At 36.1% G+C, this 18,081-nt stretch overlaps 1 long non-coding RNA gene across 1 annotated transcript; it reads left to right on the forward strand.

Moving 5' to 3' along the window:
• The first annotated feature begins 5,904 nt into the window (after positions 1-5,904).
• Positions 5,905-6,366, forward strand: LOC141392790 (uncharacterized). Its single transcript, XR_012409873.1, has 3 exons — positions 5,905-5,963; positions 6,024-6,257; positions 6,317-6,366. It is a non-coding gene; the product is annotated as an uncharacterized lncRNA (long non-coding RNA).
• The last annotated feature ends 11,715 nt before the right edge of the window (positions 6,367-18,081 follow it).

Raw genomic sequence — 18,081 nt, forward strand, 5'->3', positions numbered from 1 at the left:
AACCAGAACAAACACAGAATACACAGGGCAAAAATTACAATTAACCATAAAATGTCGCTGCGGATGTGTCATGAGTTCTAAATGGATGCCAAAAGAGGCCGGGTTTGAAATAAAGAGACAACATAAAACAATTCATTGGCCATAGAGGACAGCTGGACATTTCGTAGTTGTCGTTGATGTCTAAAATGTGGTTGCAATGGACAACAATAACAAACAATTAGGAGGCAAATGTAATGTTTTATTGCCTACATGGAATGACTGTAGAAATGGCTAAGAGGTCGTGATGATGGTACCCATGGAAGTTGGAATAAATGTCCTTTAATGAATTTGAATGTTAAGCATGCACAATTAATTACTTAATATTTAAACACACAAAGGAGATAAGCTTTCCTCCGGACAGAGACGGAGACAGATTTAACAAGGACTAGAACATGTTCAACAAAAGGATTTGTTTTTATTGGGCTAATGCTTGCAAACTTTACCAAATTGATACTATTTCTCGAAGTTTGCCATTACGCCACCATAACCAGCAGGTAAATTATAGCCCATAACTATGTTGGGTGCAGAATTTTACGTTCATTCTTTTGTGTTGTGTGTTTGCATTGTGTGCTGCGAGAAGCCTTAATATTTCGACATTTATCACTTTTAAATGGAGAAACTTGCTACTTTTTATAGGCTATACACGGATATTTAAGTTTATGATAGTCATTCCTTAATACAATACTATCTATTGTTTGAACCTGGTACTTAGACAGGTGGGTTGTTTGGTTTGTTAGCTAAATTCTACCTCTTCAGGTTGCCACTTTCATGGCTGGTAATTCCTTAACAATCAAGAGATAATTCAACTTTTATGGAGATTCCAACTCTCGATACTTACTTTTAATTTGCCATAAATAAAATGTTGTGGTGTTACCACAAAATATATGCCTGATGTTACTGTCTCCATTTCACGTGCATCCTTTACAGGTTTTATTATTGTGTTTAATGTGTACGGGATTTGTCTAAAAAGTGAATGAGAAGAAGAAGAAGAAAATGTGAGTATTGCAGCTTCACACGGTAAACGTGTTAATTAAAAGTTAGTTGAAAAATAACTGTAATTAAGTATTATATACAATAATATGAAAGGTCCTTGAAGCCAAGAATGAATGCAGTGAGGAAGTTTCTAATAAAATAGATATAGAAAATATGTTAATTAAATATACATTTTCTGTCATTCTTTTATGATAAGGAAGTAAAAGAAATTAAGGAAAGGTCAGGTTTTATAATAATTTTTATAATTTTTGGTTTTGGCCAAAAAGTTTGTAACACATCGAAATAATGGTCGTAGATCGATACTTATATATACCAAAATTAATGTCTCGACGAGCTGAGTCGATCTGGCTACGTGTGTCCGTCCGTCCGTCTGTCCATCTAAACCTTGTACTCCCGCTACATGTCGCAATTTTGATCTGATCGTCACCAAATTTTGAGCGTCAACAACATCTTTGGAGAAAAATTCAACGTTTCAACGCAAGTGAATATCACAGCTTTTATAAGAGTTATACCAAAAGCAAAACCTGACAATTAAAGTAGAAAATATCACCTTCCTAACGATGTAAAGTAGGTTGTCGTAGGTGGTGAAAGAACGAAGATATCAAAATATTTCCAAGTAAAGGCCAAATTTTAATTTTTGCGATTTTAATTATAGTGACGAATATAACAAATTTTGTTGGGGACCTTCCAAAAGCAAATAGAAAATTTTCAAAATGATGCAAAGTAGGTTGGCGTAGGTGGCTAAATAACAGAAATATGGCAATAGTCGGTAATACATCCCATTTTTCCTTTTTTATACCCTCCACCATAGTATGGAGCAGGGTTTCGGAGTCGGAGTCGAGCAATTTTGCTGGAGGCGGAGTCGGAGTCTGAGTCGGAAAAAATAACTCGACTCCGACTCCGGCCAAAATTTTTTCCACGTTATAAAAACATAAGATTAAATTTGGAAAATTTTTTTTTTTAAATCATTATTTATTTTAAAAGAAAATTATAAGAAAACATATATGCAAACGGTATTTTATACTAATTTAAGGGACAATTCACAGGATATTTACTATCCGCTAAAGTGTAGTCTATTCATTCTAGGGATAGGTAAATCGACTTTCGGTTAATCGATTAATCGATTTTTTGCAGTCAAAAATCTAAAAATCGTAGTCGACTTTTGTCTGGAAGAAAAATCGCATAATCGATTATCTTGTGATCGATTTTCGAGTTTGACCATAGATTGTTGACTTGGCGGTTTTACACTTTTGGCGGTTTTACAGTTTCAAAAGAAAACTTGAAAATCGACGAATAGTCGTTTATAATCGATTTTCTGCGGTTATGAAAAAGTCGAAAGTCGAGTTTTAAGACAACTGAAATAATCGCAAGACCGAAAAATCGCATTTTTAGATTTAGACCATAATCGAATAGTCGAAAAATCGATTATTGCTTTCCATTACCTATCCCTAATTCATTCCTACTTTGTTGATCCAAATGATTCTTTACATTTTTGCAAACAAAAGTAAAGTTCTATGACAATAAAATTATGATTGGACATTTAACCTGTAGAGGCGCTTGTGATGTATTTCCGTTTAATTAATTGTGTTCGTTTTCGCTTCAACACATACATAGACATTTGAAGGTAATGCAGTTTATGTTACCACCCAGCAAACCAATCGGTCCGATATCGTAACGAAATCGGAACAAATTTCGGACGTTACGTCCGATATCTGATCCGAAATCGTAACGATATCTTAACGAAAGTTGTATGAAGTGGTTGACATAATTTCGGAACGAAATGTCGGAGCGAAATCGGATCGATTTCGGTCAGAATTCGCAACGAAATCGGAAGAAAATCCTTGGGAAATTCGGAAATCGAATTTCTTCCTTCGAATTTTCGTACAGATTTCTGAACGATTTCGGAATAATGTCGTATGAAAATCTGAGGTACCTTTCGAACTTTCGTAAAGGTTTCTGAACAATTTTGGAATAATTTCGTATGATTATCGAAGAAAAAATTTTTCTCTGATGCTTCTTTTTTATTGATAAATTTTTTTATTGGGAGATTATATTTTCAAAGATATCTAATGATTTTCACTGTTGTTATCATTTTGTAGTTATAGTAGAACAATGTAAACTTTGTGTAAGAATATGTTGAGTCTATCAACACTAGCTTGAATTATTATATGTTGCATTTATATTTAAAATATTTAAAAAATGTATATGCGAATTTTATAACCAACCATTTTGTTTTTCGACAACAAACTAAAATGTTGCTTGTTAGATATATACAAAAGGTGGTTGCTGTGCGAAGGGAAAATTGTTTCCGATATATCGATCCGAATTCGTAACGAAATCGGAAGAAAAACATTAGCAAATTCGAAGAGAAATTACCTCCGACATTTTCTCCGAAATCGGAATGAAATCTGAACAAATTCCCCTACGAAAAATCGTATAGAAATCGATACGAAATCTGAACGATTTTGCTTCCGAAATTGTTTCGATATGTCGGACATCCGACATTTGGTTTGCTGGGCAAAGTCATCCATAAGATATGCTTTAGATAGCTTAATTTGATTGGAAATAGATAATTGAGCCTAATTGTTCTTGGTTATAGTTTTGTTTCTTTCTTTGGTAGACATTTTGGAGATCGTTGTAATTCGTGCTCTTATTTATTGAACATTGATTTTTATGCCATTGGAATATTTCCGAGGATAGAAATAGAGGGTGTCAGGAGGCCATCTTCCTCATTTTTGCTTGATCATTTAACAGTGAAAGTCTTGTACATTGTGTTCATTGAATTTTTAAATAAATGTTCACCTGTTTGAAGCTTTGTTGTTGACAAACCGAGATACTAATCGATTTTCTTTGAAATTAATGAGCGCCACCTTTTCATATGAACAAGCTTAATTGATAAACGTGTAAGTGGATTTTGAAATGCATGGGAATATGCATGTTATAAAGAAAGTATAATTTCCTAGTGATTCCCAAGCTGAATTCTTTTGTTTTGCTTCTGCCAACTTGACTGCCGTTTCGTTGGAGTGCATACTCATCTTGATGTGCTAAATTCTGATCAAATTGCAATTACAAATTAAACAGAGTTTGATTGTTGCAAATTCTTTTGATAACCTCTGTATGTGCATACTTTTGTGTATTTGCATGATATTCGATTTTTTGCAGTCAAAAATCTAAAAATCGTAGTCGACTTTTGTCTGGAAGAAAAATCGCATAATCGATTATCTTGTGATCGATTTTCGAGTTTGACCATAGATTGTTGACTTGGCGGTTTTACACTTTTGGCGGTTTTACAGTTTCAAAAGAAAACTTGAAAATCGACGAATAGTCGTTTATAATCGATTTTCTGCGGTTATGAAAAAGTCGAAAGTCGAGTTTTAAGACAACTGAAATAATCGCAAGACCGAAAAATCGCATTTTTAGATTTAGACCATAATCGAATAGTCGAAAAATCGATTATTGCTTTCCATTACCTATCCCTAATTCATTCCTACTTTGTTGATCCAAATGATTCTTTACATTTTTGCAAACAAAAGTAAAGTTCTATGACAATAAAATTATGATTGGACATTTAACCTGTAGAGGCGCTTGTGATGTATTTCCGTTTAATTAATTGTGTTCGTTTTCGCTTCAACACATACATAGACATTTGAAGGTAATGCAGTTTATGTTACCACCCAGCAAACCAATCGGTCCGATATCGTAACGAAATCGGAACAAATTTCGGACGTTACGTCCGATATCTGATCCGAAATCGTAACGATATCTTAACGAAAGTTGTATGAAGTGGTTGACATAATTTCGGAACGAAATGTCGGAGCGAAATCGGATCGATTTCGGTCAGAATTCGCAACGAAATCGGAAGAAAATCCTTGGGAAATTCGGAAATCGAATTTCTTCCTTCGAATTTTCGTACAGATTTCTGAACGATTTCGGAATAATGTCGTATGAAAATCTGAGGTACCTTTCGAACTTTCGTAAAGGTTTCTGAACAATTTTGGAATAATTTCGTATGATTATCGAAGAAAAAATTTTTCTCTGATGCTTCTTTTTTATTGATAAATTTTTTTATTGGGAGATTATATTTTCAAAGATATCTAATGATTTTCACTGTTGTTATCATTTTGTAGTTATAGTAGAACAATGTAAACTTTGTGTAAGAATATGTTGAGTCTATCAACACTAGCTTGAATTATTATATGTTGCATTTATATTTAAAATATTTAAAAAATGTATATGCGAATTTTATAACCAACCATTTTGTTTTTCGACAACAAACTAAAATGTTGCTTGTTAGATATATACAAAAGGTGGTTGCTGTGCGAAGGGAAAATTGTTTCCGATATATCGATCCGAATTCGTAACGAAATCGGAAGAAAAACATTAGCAAATTCGAAGAGAAATTACCTCCGACATTTTCTCCGAAATCGGAATGAAATCTGAACAAATTCCCCTACGAAAAATCGTATAGAAATCGATACGAAATCTGAACGATTTTGCTTCCGAAATTGTTTCGATATGTCGGACATCCGACATTTGGTTTGCTGGGCAAAGTCATCCATAAGATATGCTTTAGATAGCTTAATTTGATTGGAAATAGATAATTGAGCCTAATTGTTCTTGGTTATAGTTTTGTTTCTTTCTTTGGTAGACATTTTGGAGATCGTTGTAATTCGTGCTCTTATTTATTGAACATTGATTTTTATGCCATTGGAATATTTCCGAGGATAGAAATAGAGGGTGTCAGGAGGCCATCTTCCTCATTTTTGCTTGATCATTTAACAGTGAAAGTCTTGTACATTGTGTTCATTGAATTTTTAAATAAATGTTCACCTGTTTGAAGCTTTGTTGTTGACAAACCGAGATACTAATCGATTTTCTTTGAAATTAATGAGCGCCACCTTTTCATATGAACAAGCTTAATTGATAAACGTGTAAGTGGATTTTGAAATGCATGGGAATATGCATGTTATAAAGAAAGTATAATTTCCTAGTGATTCCCAAGCTGAATTCTTTTGTTTTGCTTCTGCCAACTTGACTGCCGTTTCGTTGGAGTGCATACTCATCTTGATGTGCTAAATTCTGATCAAATTGCAATTACAAATTAAACAGAGTTTGATTGTTGCAAATTCTTTTGATAACCTCTGTATGTGCATACTTTTGTGTATGTGCATGAGCATTGATGTACCCTATTTGGCCACTGTTTGGATTGGTTTTGTGTTGACAAGGTGAATATCGTAAATTGGACTCTCTCAAAGGTATATTTTTTCATTGTAATAATTTCCAGTTTTGTCATTAGATCAGTCAATACCCTTCGCAACACTAATAACAAGTTGGATAGTGAGCAGCCAAGATAATTCTGCATGATTCAGTACAGTCGTGGTTTTCTGTGTGGTCGCCCAACTTGTAATTCTAATTTCGTGGAGCTCGATTTATACCGGGAAAACACCCTAAAAGTTGTGTTCTGAAGGAGCAGATTTAATTTGCAGGGTCAAGTGTCCGCAGTGGAAGATGAAAACCTGGCGTATTTTTACTGGGAAAAAATTAATATCCTAAACAGTTCATCATTGCTAAATTGTTATTTTATAATTTCTGGCTAGTTAAGGTAGTGTGTGTGTACGAAAGAACTTCCATTTAGTGAAAGAAGAGGAAGAGAGCAAGCGATACTATAAATTCTGATAATCCAAATGCAAATATACAAGCAGAATCGATTGTGGTATTTGAAGAAAAGTAAGAATTATCCACAAAATATTAAGAGTTCAAACATTATGTACCTAAAAAGTATATTTTTTGTGCGTATATCAAGCTAACCTCAAAAAGCGTCATCATTATATTCACCAGGCATCTACCAATGAAAGGCCTTTCATCGAGGGAGCCCGAATAACGTAAGTTAATATTGTTCTCTTAATACTCATTTTTTTTTTTGCGGGACAATCAATTTACTTCTCCTTTGTTTTGGTCTCAAATAATTTGGAAACACTTGGTTTCTTTTGCCGACACTAATCTAGTACCGTTATTCTATGAGAGAGAGATATTGATTGTTTCCCAAAATAATTATTAATTTTGTTCAAACTACATATATATAAAAAAAACTTAAATTAATTTTTTGGTTAAGTTGAAAATATTTGCATTATCCTTTTCCCGGAAAGAAGGTTGACATTTTCTTTTTGAATGCTGCCATTGTATTTTTATAGGCATTACCAACCTGCGGTGTGCTGTTGATGGCAACAGTTTGAAAATCATTGCCATAGTCCAGAGCGCATTCGAACAGAAACTGTTATACCTAGTGTTATTATCAAATTTGCTCTGAGAATTGGGTCGCCCATAATCTCTAAACATAGTTGTTTTTTTTTTTTTTTTTTTTCTCCCTTTGGAGCTTATTTTGTCTAGTCTTTTTGTGCTTCTCCACCATTTATTTTTTGTTCCAATTTGTTAATACATTTTACCAGGTCATTGACCTAGCTTAAGCACCAGCTGTTACAGTTTTATAGTCACCTCTAGATTCTGTGCTGAAACGTACACACATATTCCTCTATTGAATATTAGTTAATCCTAGCTTTATATATATTTTTTTTGTATTATATTTAAAATTAGGAAGATGATTATTTTTAATTTGGCTTATTATAATTCAAAATCTACATCGTCTTGAACTATCACCATATTTACCGTATAAGGTTAAAAATGTTATTTTTTGTAATTTAGTCATTAAATCAAAAATGAACTGAATCTCTACTTTTGTTTGACTTAACAAGGAACCAAGGGTTGGTGTAAGGGGGTACGGAATATGGGTTACCTTGGTATGTACAGTGGGCAACCGGTAACATGGTTGGGTGAGCAGTCGTTTGTGCAACTTCATCAGCACAACGCAAATCAAGCTTTAAAGAAATAAAAATGTTTCCATCTTCTCATCTAAAAACAAATGCATGCTTTAACAATCTATTAAAATGTTTACTGTAGCAAATCTCCCACAGACTGTGGTAAGTTCCCAATCCACCGACGAGCTATAAGGCCGAGTATATGAGATTGCCACCGCCACTTTGTTCTGTGCTAGGAGATTTACGAGGCTCATTCATGACCTCGTAAGGGAAAAAATCTTTTGTTGCATGCTACAAACCTCTTTCGTCAGAAGTCTTACTGGTCTACTCACAAAGGACTATTAGTATTCTCATCCTGTTTTTTATGAGAAATCATCCTTGTCCTCTATTAAAGACATTGTGATCTCTATGTATTTCGATAAATTTCGGATTAGGATTCTTTATGTACTCAATGAGGGCATTAGATGTAGACATTCAAATAACCGGATCTGTCCGCCAGGAACAGACATAGTTCATGTGTATCCGAGCTTTCTACACAATCAATAGCATATACGAAATTCAACGAAATACATTACCATAGAGTTTTCATGAGAAAGGATCGAGTAAAAATGATAAAGGACAATGGAAACATGACAATATCGATTTGTTGTCTTAGTGGACCGACCCTACATAAAATTTTCCTATCAACATTTTTGTAGAATATTTTCATGCTAATTTTTTCGTGTGCTAATTTTTCAGTTCCAGAAAACATGTGTCTGCCTACGTGATGGGTTGTTTACACAATATATCTCAAATATTTCGATAAAATTATCCACTCCACGCCAAAGTTCAAAATGTGAGCGCTGAATTTTAGTATAAATAGCATAGCATAGAATATGTGATCAAATTTTTAAGTCGATCGAAACAATATTGCCATAGTATAAGGGTTGGATGGGAACAATTTATTTTATTTTGCATGCAGCAAATAAACTGTATTTCTCGAAATCGGCGACCAAAATATATGACAATTGGTTTATCAGTTTTCGAGTTGCTTTAATAAAAACAGGGTTTCGTAGACGTTCTCAAAACTTCGTAATATTTTTCGCTTTCAGATGAAGAAAAAAATCTCGCAAAAAGTTACGTAGTTTTCTCGGAAAAAAATCATGAAAAATGGTTTTTATTGAGCTTTACAACTGGGGGTCTCTTTTTAATGCTAAGTGCACTAAAATATTGGGTTACATCCAGTTTGAATTGATTATAATTTTTATTGCATGTAGTCCTTATGATTTGTATTGCCCCTTCATTTTCACATATTTTGAAAGCTTAAAGATTTTCTCAGGCGGAAGAATTTCGTCCAGAATATACTCGTGCAAAAAAGGAAAACCGACAAAAAATTTCGAGTCGTCGGCTTTCTTTTTTCAGATGCATTATTGATCATTAAGCTTGATTTCCAACGAGAAATTAATTAAAAATTAATACTAAAATGATCTTCGCCTAAAACGGCAAAATTTTCAACAAAAAAACCTTCTAAATTTCCTATTTTCAATGTAAGATTCGGCAGAAACAATATTGATATGTTCGAATGTATTCGAACGAATAGGGCATTTTCTAATGAATATGTAAGGAAACGCTAACACATTAGCCTATATAGGCCAAAATATAGGAAAAAGTTAAAAATGTGTGCACATTTTATTCATTTTTAGTGGCATAGGAATTAACTCTCGGAGTCGAGCCAAAAATACTTCGACTCCGAAACCCCTCGAAGTTTGTTTTTCTGTTTGTAACACATCGAACTAATCATTTGCGACCATATAAAGTATATATATTCTTGATCAGTATAAAATTCTAAGACCATATAGCCATGTCCGTCTGTTGTTATCACTCTATCGTTCGCAATAATTGAGCAAGAGCCCTATATCTTTGCACCCGAGTGTCTTTTTTCCATAGGCAGGTCAAGTTCGAAAATGGGCTATATCGGTCCACGTTTTGGTATAGCCCCTATATAACGGTACCTCCCGATTTTCGGAATTTTGGGGATTTTAGCTACATTTTTTGACCAAACTGCTTGTAATTTCACGCTTGGAGTTCACAGTGGTGACAAAACATCTCCACCAAAAACCGTCAAAATAGGTCAATGTTTCGGTATAGGCCCCATATAACCGTACCTCCCTATTTTCGGTATTTTGAGGATTTTAGCTAAATTTTTTAATCGATCTACCTGTAATTCGACATTTGAGGTTCCCAGTGATTACAAAATATCTCCAAGGGAAACAGTCAACATAGGACCACGTTTTGGTGCAGCCCCCATATAACGGTACCTCCCGATTTGCGGTATTTTGTGGGTTTTAGCTAAAATTTTTAACCGAACTACCTGTAATTTGACGTTTAAGGTTTCCAGTGGTCACAAAACATATCCACCAACATATCCACCAACATAGGTCTACGTTTTGGTACAGCCCCCACAGTATCTCCCGATTTCCGGTATTTTGGGGAGTTTAGCTACACTTTTTAACCAAACTACATGTAATTTGACGTTTGAGGTTCCCAGTGGTCAAAAACCATCTTCACCAAAAACTGCCAAAATAGGTCCATGTTTTGCTATATAACGGTACACCCCGATTTTCGTTGTTTTGAGGATTTAAACAACAATGTTTAACAGAACTATTTGTAATTCGACATTTGAGGTTCCCAGTGGTCACAAAACTTCTCCACCAAAAATTATCAACATAGGTCCACACTTTGATTTATCCTCATACAAAGTTGTCAGCCGATTGAAGACATTTCTATTTACATTTTCTTACCTTATTTAGGTATCACAGTGGTCACAGAATATCTCCGCCTCAAATTGTGGACAGAATCGAAAATAATAATTCCTATTTAGTTCAGAATATTTTATGGTATAAAAAGTTCGGCCCGGCCGAACTTAACGATTTTTTACATGTTTTTTTAACCACGCTACAGATCGCAATTTTGATCGGATCGCCTCAAAATGTTGAGAGTTAATGGGATCCCATAGAGGAATAAGCCTATTGGTATTTCGGTAATGGTGGGATAATATTCAGCGGTCGGAATGGACAAATGGTCGGAATGGAGAACATTCAACGTTTTACTCATATGCGAATATCTCCGCTTCAAGTAGGCGCATTCCAAAAGAGACGGCCTTCAATGGAAGAATATAAGATTTCCTATGCATTGATGGAAAGAAGGTTGGCGTAGATGGTTAAACAACGGAGATACCGCAAACGTCGTAACGTATCCCATTTTTGTATTTTTTGTAATCTCGAAATTTTGGTGGTTAACAGGCTAGAACATAACATTGCCTTGTACGGCGAAGAACTGGTTATGAAATTACATTAATGTGGAGTTCAGTAGTAAGAAGTCAAAGGTTCAGAAAGGAAGTGTAGTGCAATTGACACAATCGATCATGCAGTGTTTGGCGATATTTGAACATAACCTTGCCTTGTACGACGAAGAAGTGGTTATGAAATTACATTAATGTGGAGTTCAGAGGTAAGAAGTCAACGGTTCAGAAAGGAGGTGTAGTATCTCCCTTTATTTTTAACTTTTACGTCTCTAACATTCTTTCCCCACCAGACGGAATAAAACTGGTGACTATGGCCGCCGGAGTATTTATTAATGAAGTGGCGAACAAAATCAATGCCTATTTGAACACCTTGGCTGCTTTCATTACCAAAATTCACGGAACGAACAGTCCCAAACCCGAAAATATTCGGCGTTATCTTCGACAACCTCCTTAATTTCTCGAGACATGCAGTCGCGATAAAGTTCAGAAAACAAATAAGTTACTCAAAGCTATCTCGGGTACCACTTGTGGTAAGGACAACGAAGTCTTGCTTACCTACAAATCCGTTAACCCTTCAGTCACTAATTATTTCATTTTAAGGAAACACTCAGTGGATGCAATGTTTTCCAGCCAATATAACGCCCTATGAACCGCTATCGGATGTGTCCAGATGTTGAAAGTGGACCATCTGTATAAGGAGGCAAGGGTGCTGTCAATGCAACAACATAATGCGTTGTTCTATATACAGTCCCTGGTGGCGTAAGTCTTCGCATACACTGTGTGTAATTTTTTGAGTCATTTTTTATTAACCAAAAATGAGAAGACACGTGTCTCGCCGTTTTTCTCTATCTCATCAACTTTCGCGGTTATATGCCTCCAAAGGTTTGAGGCTTTGATGTAAAAAGGGTCATTAAGTCAGGACTATATCTTCCAAACCGTTAGGAAATTTGAATTTATCTCAGAGGCAAAGTTGTAGCTCTTGTCTTAAAGAACAAAAATTGTGAACACATATAACCCGTCAAGCTTCATCTGCAAGGTCAAAATCGCCATGGTCAAATTTCTTTTAAAACTTTTTTCAAGTTTTGTTATACAGCTTTCAAACCGATCAAATTTGAAGCAAACAACCAACTACAAAAATGTACCTCAGATCTCAATAAACATCTTTCTGGAATATACGAACTCTGTAGAAACGGATCTTAATGGTCAAAATAGCAAAACAATTGGGATTTTTATCCTCTTTTCTAGGATTCTGCTCCACAGATATTAAACCGTTCAAAATTCAAGAAAGCAATCAACCACAATAGTTTAGCGAAGGCTTCAATAAACAACTTTCTGGAATATGCGAAATGTCTATGAACGGTTCTTAATGGTAAAAATAGCAAAAATCTTTTGAAAATATCCAATTTTTATACTTTTTTCTCGGACTCTGGTCGAAAGATACGCTACCGCCCAAAAATTATGGATACCGACAACCACAACAATGTACCTAAGATTTCAATAAACAACTTTTTAGAACATATGAAGATTCTAGGAATGATTCTAAGGGCTGAAATTCACGAACAATTAACTTTTTTTAACATTCCCCCTGCTCAGGTTTGGAAATAACAAACTGTTAAAAACTCAAGGAAATATGAAAGGTTTGTTATTTACGGACCCGAACCGGAAAGAATGGCCTAAAATAATCGAATTTTGAGCTTGAAGAATCGTTCCTAGAATCGTCAATTGTTCTAGAAACTTGTTTGTTGAAATCTAAGGTACATTTTTGTAGTTGACTGTATCCTTAATTTTTAGGAGGTTGCGTATCTTTGGACCAGAGTCTGAGAAAAAAGTATAAAAATTGGATATTTTCAAAAGATTTTTGCTATTTTTACCATTAAGAACCGTTCATAGACATTTCGCATATTCCAGAAAGTTGTTTATTGAAGCCTTCGCTACACTATTGTGGTTGATTGCTTTCTTGAATTTTGAACGGTTTAATAACTGTGGAGCAGAATCCTAGAAAAGAGGATAAAAATCCCAATTGTTTTGCTATTTTGACCATTAAGATCCGTTTCTACAGAGTTCGTATATTCTAGAAAGATGTTTATTGAGATCTGAGGTACATTTTTGTAGTTGGTTGTTTGCTTCATATTTGATCGGTTTGAAAGCTGTATAACAAAACTTGAGAAAAGTTTTAAAAGAAATTTAACCAGGGCGATTTTGACCTTGCAGATGAAGCTTGACGGGTTATATGTGTTCACAATTTTTGTTCTTTAAGACAAAAGCTACAACTTTGCCTCCGAGATAAATTCAAATTTCCTAACGGTTTGGAAGATATAGTCCTGACTTAATGACCCTTTTTACATCAAAGCCTCAAACCTTTGGAGGCCTATAACCGCGAAAGTTGATGAGATAGGGAAAAACGGCGAGACACGTGTCTTCTCATTTTTGGTGTTCTATTACACTGCGGTGTCAGAATATGGTTAATAATTTTCGTGTTGCACAGTGATACCTAAGACATTATTGTGGGACAGAATCCATCCCCTAGGCACCTCCGGCGTTACAGTTACGATATCCAAGATGTCATACCATCGGACATTGACCAAATGTCATTGACTGCTTCGCTGAGGACGCTACATACTGGTGCAGACCGGCAAGCTATCAACTCAACATCCTCTAGCGGTTGCTGACGTCGAACGGTCCCTGTCCAGAACCACCAAATCCATTCTTGCACAACTGATATCAAGTTGGTGAACAATGCTCAACGCATGCCAAGCCAGAATTATACAAGGTGTTGAGGATATCTGCCCGCAGTACAGGCAACACGACCCACAGATATACGCACACTCGATCTATGTTGTCAGCATGTTAAACTGACAATCTTTATGCAGCTCCCCATTCAAAATACTCTTATTCCTTACCGCAACCAACACATTCAGAAAATAACTACATTTTTTATTCTCGCGGCACTTGGGGAATGCCGTACTTGGGGATCAATTCCATACATCGCATCAGAAGAATGTCAGTTGCCAAAGCAAACACGAGTGGTTTTAGCCCACTTAAAATCCGGACGATGCAGCAGCTTCAATTCGTATCGGCCCGAATTGATGTCACGATACCCAACACATGCTAGACATGTGGATTGTGATCACACAACAGACAGCCTTTTTATCTGCCCAGCTAACCCGCTCACCTGTCACCTGATTTTTTTGGATGCAACCAGTCCAACTTACAGAGTTTTAGAGTTTGGATACAGAGGAACCAGAACCTGGTAACTGAAATAATACACGATTGAACATATTCGTTTCGCTAAGTTACCAGCAACAACTGGAGCTTACAGCATCACGGGAACAATCGCACCGGAAGTGGAGTAGTGGAACCCCTATTTGACATCACCAAAGTTAAAGGCGACATTGATAGCAAAAGGCGCGGCAAAACCCGCTAGTGCCTATACCATTCTCCCATCCAAACGAAGGGGGTCTATAGAGGCGAATGTGTCTCACGGTGGCACTTTCTTCGATACCGAATTGTGAGGGACTACGAGAAGGACTATGTTGCTGCATGCTGTATGAACACAGCCCTGAAAATGCATTAAATTGCAATGGACTCCGAGGTAAGATCGAGATAGTAATAGATTTTATGTGGCGAAAGAATATCACGGCCGCGGCGATGCAGAAAACCAGGTTATACAACAACTGCAACTTACATCGCTGTGATAGTTACAACGTACTGAGGAAGGATAGCAACAGAAGTGGGGGTTGGAGATTAGCTTTCCTATTGCATCAGACTGTTCAATACAGACCTATCTCGCTTGAGGCTGGCGCTAAGGGCCCGTAAAAGAAATGGATGGGGTAGCAGCCGGTGAGCATAAGCGTAACAAGTGGTTAAATTATTTGCAATTTTGGAGCCGAAATAACTAAATTGTGGGCAACGTTTAACCCACTCTCAAACCCTGGAAAGAAGGAAGATAGGACCACAGTCACATTTGGCGCCGATATGCTGACTGATCCGTGAAAATTATACTAATGGACATTTGGTCGAGCACCCTGGGAAGAGAAGAGTACTACATCGCATACGATCAATTCCTGGAGAAGAGGAACCACCACAATTCACAATGGATGATGTTGCGAATATCATCAAGTATGCTAAATAATCCAAAGTGTTGGGCCCTGCTTGAATATCAGTGTGAGTAGCCGCCCATAGCATTCCCGACGTCCGGAAAATGAACAGGGTGGTCAAATTACAGAATCCAGACGAGGATTTCGCTCTTGTCGCCCGTGGCAAAAACTCTTGGTCTTTACTCCTCTATAGCGCCCGTAAGCAGCACAACACGAGAACGGCGCTGTACGCCAGCACCACACATATTAGTCTAGGACTCAACTAGAGCAAGCCGTGCGATAGAACAGTGATGGTGGCGCTTGGCTTATCAAAAGCCTTTGATACTGTCAAGCACTCCACGCTGTTTAAGGGCATTGAACAGACAACCCTCCTACCAAGCTTGAAACTTTGAATAATTATACGTCCTACATTGAATTCACGAATAAGAAGTCCGAACTTTTTAGAGTGAACTGCTTAGCCTCTACCTCTTTTGCATTCCAACCCCCCTTTTCGACCTTGAGATCGTAAGTTACGCGGAAGATTGTCAGGTACCTTCCCTGATGTCATTTGTGAACGGCTGATTGACTATGTGACTGAGTTTACCACCTTTTCCAGGAGAGGAATATGCAAATATCCGCCACTAAATCTACTGCCACTCTGTTCACCACAAGGTCGAGATATAGGCAGCCTCATATAACGCGATAGATCGGTCTATGGTAAGCTATGCGGGGCCAGTGTGGTCCGCAAATATAAGTGCAACGCGATACAAAAAATTCCGACCTGTGAGACTGCCGCTCTGAAAACTGCAACAGGGTGCCTCCTCATGGAGTGGACCATCTACATGAGGAGACAAAGTTTCTTCCAGTAGAGCGATACAATGGCATACTTTTGTTATAGTGGGTGTAACCGTAATAGCCATCCTAATCAACATATAGTGGATAGGACCCCCCCAGGGCATGTCAGGAGGAATCTTCATGGCCTAGAAAGATAGGTACAACGGTACAAGAGAGAACCACTAGCTCAGAAAGCCTATAAAGCAGGTTTAAATAGCATTCACACAGATGCAGTCGCAAATGTCATAAGCAAGTACCGTGTGAATACGATCATCCCCCATCTATAGCAGATGAGGGGCTTATTAGTATTTTTTGTTACTAGAAGCTATATAATAACTTCCAAAAAACAGGCAGTGGAGTTGCGCGTAATATCCGTAGTATCCATATTCGATTTCGATGAGGTTTTCCAAATTTTCCGACCGAAAGTTCTATATTTTGGTAAATATAAGTCCATTTTTCGAAAGTAAAAAAAAAACAAATATCGACCGGTAGCAGGTTCATTATAGGCGTTTTTTCTAACGAGTCTTCCTCCACGCAGGAATTTATTATATAAAGGTCCATATTTTGGTATATACCCATATGACGCTACCTCCCGATATTATGTATTTTGAAGACTGTATACGCGTCGTCCGAATGGAATGACTGCAACACGGATTTTTTTTTTTTGATTCTGAATGAGTACAAAGGTTCGATGTCTCATTGATATTAAACCTTGTTTAAGAGAAAGTAATATTGATCAGTTATCATATTTTACTCGTTCCAAGTCCGACACAGCTTAACGCCGTAATATTTCATCATATTACTATTGTTTTATGCAATTTTTACGTTTCATGTGTTGAATTTCCCCCTTTTAAATTGTTGAAAAGAAACGTTTTCTGAAACTTCCAGAAAAAAACAATTTCACAATAAACAAAGTAATTATCATGATTTAGCATCATTACCCTCATTTAGTGAACAATTATAGTTTTTCTTTGTTTAAAAAATTCAAATTATGGCATTTAAACTTTTCCTATGGTATTTTAAAATTTTTGCTGACATAATTTCCATTTCTAGAGAAAGAAAAATAACTTTTTTTAAATGTTTCAATTTTGTCTCTCCCCACACAAAAACTTGTTAAAGTTTTGACTATCGCGCTGTTTGTTTGGGAGTTTTTGTTGTTTTCGTGCAAATATTTTTTACCCCCAAAAACTGTTTATGTTCTTTGTAAATTAAAGTCTAGATTTTTGTTTGCGCCGCATAACATATATTTCTCCGCATATAATTATAAGCTATGCTATGACACTGTCTGGAAATACGAACACTTATTTACGAAGAATTTGACTATTAAAAGCATATGGGTGTAGTCATTGTCAGGAATCTTCTTTAATTTTATTACATTTCCGGTTTTAAAAATTATTCCAACTTTGGCACGCGGCTCTTAAGTCATCGTTAAAATCTTACTAAGTTGACATTCTGCAATTTAAATCAATAAATGATTTATTATATGAAAATCGCAAATATTACCCACGGAAAGCCCCATACATTGTTGCATGCAACATACAAGTTGGCGCTCTGGCTCATTACCACACAGGAGCAAAACAGAAAAAATCACATCCTCAGACCCTAATTGAACCTTAAATTACCAAAAATACACCATTCTAGTAAACATTGTGACACGAATTATCCATTCGCTGGTATGTCGCACAAACACTCACACATATACATTCAATGCACACAACAACCCTGCAAGCAAAAACTATCGCGGAAGTGACTTAGGCGTGCCGTCCAGGGCGATGAAAACAGTCGCGGCGATAGTCGCAGAACTCACCCTGAAGTGACCTCCGTTGTAAAGAAATGACCACGCCGGGGTGTCGTGTTGGAAGTCACTCCAGCGACACTTCTAGAAGATCATTTTCGCGATAGTTCTAGAATTTAAAAAAAAAATATTTTTTTTATTTTTTTTTCTATTTATTTTTATTAATTTTTTTTATTTTTATTTTTTTAGTTTTATTTATTTTTTTAAAATTTTTTATTTTTATTTATTTTTTTATTTCTCTTCTATTTT

Source organism: Musca autumnalis, unplaced genomic scaffold (genome assembly GCF_047663935.1).
Source record: "Musca autumnalis isolate F117 unplaced genomic scaffold, ASM4766393v1 scaffold_2, whole genome shotgun sequence".
Lineage (NCBI taxonomy): Eukaryota > Metazoa > Arthropoda > Insecta > Diptera > Muscidae > Musca > Musca autumnalis.